Source organism: Bactrocera oleae, unplaced genomic scaffold (assembly GCF_042242935.1).
Source record: "Bactrocera oleae isolate idBacOlea1 unplaced genomic scaffold, idBacOlea1 ctg00000009.1, whole genome shotgun sequence".
Lineage (NCBI taxonomy): Eukaryota > Metazoa > Arthropoda > Insecta > Diptera > Tephritidae > Bactrocera > Bactrocera oleae.
In genome coordinates this window covers 1,762,501-1,767,500 of record NW_027212752.1, presented here as the reverse complement: position 1 = coordinate 1,767,500, position 5,000 = coordinate 1,762,501, and positions in this window count along the sequence as shown.

The window sequence follows — 5,000 nt, the reverse complement described above, 5'->3', positions numbered from 1 at the left end:
TTATGAGTAAATATTAGAATAGCTCACAAATAAAACTAAAATATTGTTTAATATTTATTTCTACAATATGTTAGTATAGAATAATAGATTTTTATTTTTTTGTATAATTCAATTAATTTCTATTTAAACTAACTGTAGGAAACCAGGAATAAAAAATGCTCATAATATACAATATGTTAGTACAGAATATAGAGTTTTGTATAAAACAAAATCTATTTCTATTTAAACTAACTGTAGAAAACCAGGAATAAAAAACGCTCATATTATACAATATGTTAGTACAGAATATAGAGTTTTGTATAAAACAAAATCTATTTCTATTTAAAATAACTGTATAAAAACCAGGAATAAAAAATTTTTATTTCTACAATATGTTAGCCACATAGAATATATAGAGTTTTGTATAAAACAAAATCTATTTCTATTTAAACTAACTGTAGGAAACCAGGAATAAAAAACGCTCATAATATACAATATGTTAGTACAGAATATAGAGTTTTGTATAAAACAAAATCTATTTCTATTTAAACTAACTGTATAAAAACCAGGAATAAAAAACGCTCATAATATACAATATGTTAGTACAGAATATAGAGTTTTGTATAAAACAAAATCTGTTTCTATTTAAACTAACTGTATAGAAACCAGGAATAAAAAACGCTCATAATATACAATATGTTAGTACAGAATATAGAGTTTTGTATAAAACAAAATCTATTTCTATTTAAACTAACTGTATAAAAACCAGGAATAAAAAACGCTCATATATACAGAATGTTAGTACAGAATATAGAGTTTTGTATAAAACAAAATCTGTTTCTATTTAAACTAACTGTATAGAAACCAGGAATAAAAAACGCTCATAATATACAATATGTTAGTACAGAATATAGAGTTTTGTATAAAACAAAATCTATTTCTATTTAAACTAACTGTATAAAAACCAGGAATAAAAAGGCACACAAAATCAACTTTCATTTTCATATTTACTTAAAAATACATATAAAGTAAAAAATATTTCCATATAAATACTAAGTAAATAAAGTCATACAAGTATGAAAATTTTCATACAAGTACTAAATACATAAATCATATAAGTATAGTAATATTCATACATATAAGTATTTAAAAACAACTTCTTACTAATAAACTAATATAAGGAATTCAAATATATAAAAGTATAATACATTTCCTAGCAGTAAAAAATTTTCATATAAGTACTAAATGTATAAAGTCTATGAAGTAATAAATTTTCATATAAGTACTATTTCAGTATATGTCAATTTGAGCAGATTTGGGCAAATTTGTTATAAATGTTCTCTGCCATGTTGACGTTACCAACCCGAAAATATATGGAAAAATTCTTTTAACCTATTTAAAATTTAAAAACTCATATATACGTGGGTAATTTATATCATTTTCAAATATCGTCATGGTCATAACACAACTAATAACATCAAAAGTATTTTTACAATCGATTTTTTTTTTTAAATTTTTAACTTGTATGACTTCATATTTAATACTTATATGAAAATTTATTACTTCATAGACTTTATACATTTAATACTTATATGAAAATTTATTACTTCATAGACTTTATACATTTAATACTTATATGAAAATTCATTACTTCATAGACTTTATATTTTTTATACTTATATAAAAATTTATTACTTCATAGACTTTATATTTTACTTCGTAGACTTTATACATTTAATACTTATATGAAAATTTATTACTTCATAGACTTTATACATTTAATACTTATATGAAAATTTATTACTTCATAGACTTTATACATTTAGTACTTATATGAAAATTTATTACTTCATAGATTTTATACATTTAATACTTATATGATAATTCATTACTTCATAGACTTTATATTTTTTATACTTATATGAAAATTTATTACTTCATAGACTTTATACAATTAATACTTATATGAAAATTTATTACTTCATAGACTTTTTACTTTAATACTTATATGAAAATTTATTACTTCATAGACTTTATACAATTAATACTTATATGAAAATTTATTACTTCATAGACTTTATACAATTAATACTTATATGAAAATTTATTACTTCATAGACTTTATACATTTAATACTTATATGAAAATTTATTACTTCATAGACTTTATACATTTACTACTTATATGAAAATTTATTACTTCATAGACTTTTTACTTTAATACTTATATAAAAATTTATTACTTCATAGACTTTATACAACTAATACTAATATGAAAATTTATTACTTCATAGAAGTTGTACTTTAATACTTATATGAAAATTTATTACTTCATAGTCTTTTTACTTTAATACTTATATGAAAATTTATTACTTCATAGACTTTATACAATTAATACTAATATGAAAATGTATTACTTCATAGACTTTATACTTTAATACTTATATGAAAATTTATTACTTCATAGACTTTATACATTTAATACTTATATGAAAATTTATTACTTCATAGACTTTATACATTTAATATTTATATGAAAATTTATTACTTCATAGACTTTATACATTTAGTACTTATATGAAAATTTATTACTTCATAGACTTTATACATTTAATATTTATATGAAAATTTATTCCTTCATAGACTTTATATTTTACTTCATAGACTTTATACATTTAATACTTATATGAAAATTTATTACTTCATAGACTTTATACAATTAATACTAATATGAAAATTTATTACTTCATAGACTTTATACATTTAATACTTATATCAAAATTCATTACTTCATAGACTTTATATTTTTTATACTTATATAAAAATTTATTACTTCATAGACTTTATATTTTACTTCACAGACTTTATACATTTAATACTTATATGAAAATTTATTACTTCATAGACTTTATACTTTAATACTTATATGAAAATTTATTACTTCATAGACTTTATACATTTACTACTTATATGAAAATTTATTACTTCATAGACTTTTTACTTTAATACTTATATAAAAATTTATTACTTCATAGACTTTATACAACTAATACTAATATGAAAATTTATTACTTCATAGAAGTTGTACTTTAATACTTATATGAAAATTTATTACTTCATAGACTTTTTACTTTAATACTTATATGAAAATTTATTACTTCATAGACTTTATACAATTAATACTAATATGAAAATGTATTACTTCATAGACTTTATACTTTAATACTTATATGAAAATTTATTACTTCATAGACTTTATACATTTAATACTTATATGAAAATTTATTACTTCATAGACTTTATACATTTAATATTTATATGAAAATTTATTACTTCATAGACTTTATACATTTAGTACTTATATGAAAATTTATTACTTCATAGACTTTATACATTTAATACTTATATGAAAATTTATTCCTTCATAGACTTTATATTTTACTTCATAGACTTTATACATTTAATACTTATATGAAAATTTATTACTTCATAGACTTTATACAATTAATACTAATATGAAAATTTATTACTTCATAGACTTTATACATTTAATACTTATATCAAAATTCATTACTTCATAGACTTTATATTTTTTATACTTATATAAAAATTTATTACTTCATAGACTTTATATTTTACTTCACAGACTTTATACATTTAATACTTATATGAAAATTTATTACTTCATAGACTTTATACTTTAATACTTATATGAAAATTTATTACTTCATAGACTTTTTACTTTAATACTTATATGAAAATTTATTACTTCATAGAATTTATACATTAAATACTTATATGAAAATTTATTCCTTCATAGACTTTATACATTTAATACTTATCTCAAAATTTATTACTTCATAGACTTTATACATTTAATACTTATATGAAAATTTATTACTTCATAGACTTTATACATTTAATATTTATATGAAAATTTATTACTTCATAGACTTTATACATTTAATACTTATATGAAAATTTATTACTTCATAGACTTTATACATTTAATACTTATATGAAAATTTATTCCTTCATAGACTTTATATTTTACTTCATAGACTTTATACATTTAATACTTATATGAAAATTCATTACTTCATAGACTTTATATTTTTTATACTTATATGAAAATTTATTCCTTCATAGACTTTATATTTTACTTCATAGACTTTATACATTTAATACTTATATGAAAATTTATTACTTCATAGACTTTATACAATTAATACTAATATGAAAATTTATTACTTCATAGACTTTATACATTTAATACTTATATGAAAATTCATTACTTAATAGACTTTATATTTTTTATACTTATATAAAAATTTATTACTTCATAGACTTTATACATTTACTACTTATATGAAAATTAATTACTTCATAGACTTTATACAATTAATACTTATATAAAAATTTATTACTTCATAGACTTTATACATTTAATACTTATATGAAAATTCACTACTTCTTAATTTTCATTTAATATTGCAAGCAAAGTATTTTGGTTAACATTTTTATTTTCATGTTATTAAAACACTTGATATACTATTATACCATATTGTATAATATGATTTTAATTCAATTACTTTATTACTTTGGTATATTAAATGATAGTCGTTTGATAACAATCCCAACACTTACCTTATTTTCAATAAATATTGAAAACAAAGTTTTATGCGTTCAAATTTTTATTTTCATGTTATGATTCTCTCAAACACTCATTAATATACCATATTGTATAATATGCTTTTAATTCAATTACTTTATTACTTTGGTATATTAAATGATAGTCGTTTGATAACAATCCCAACACTTACCTTATTTTCAATAAATATTGAAAACAAAGTTTTATGCGTTCAAATTTTTATTTTCATGTTATGATTCTCTCAAACACTCATTAATATACCATATTGTATAATATGCTTTTATTTCAATTACTTTATTACTTTTGGTATATTAAATGATAGTCGTTTGATAACAATCCCAACACTTACCTTATTTTCAATTAATATTGAA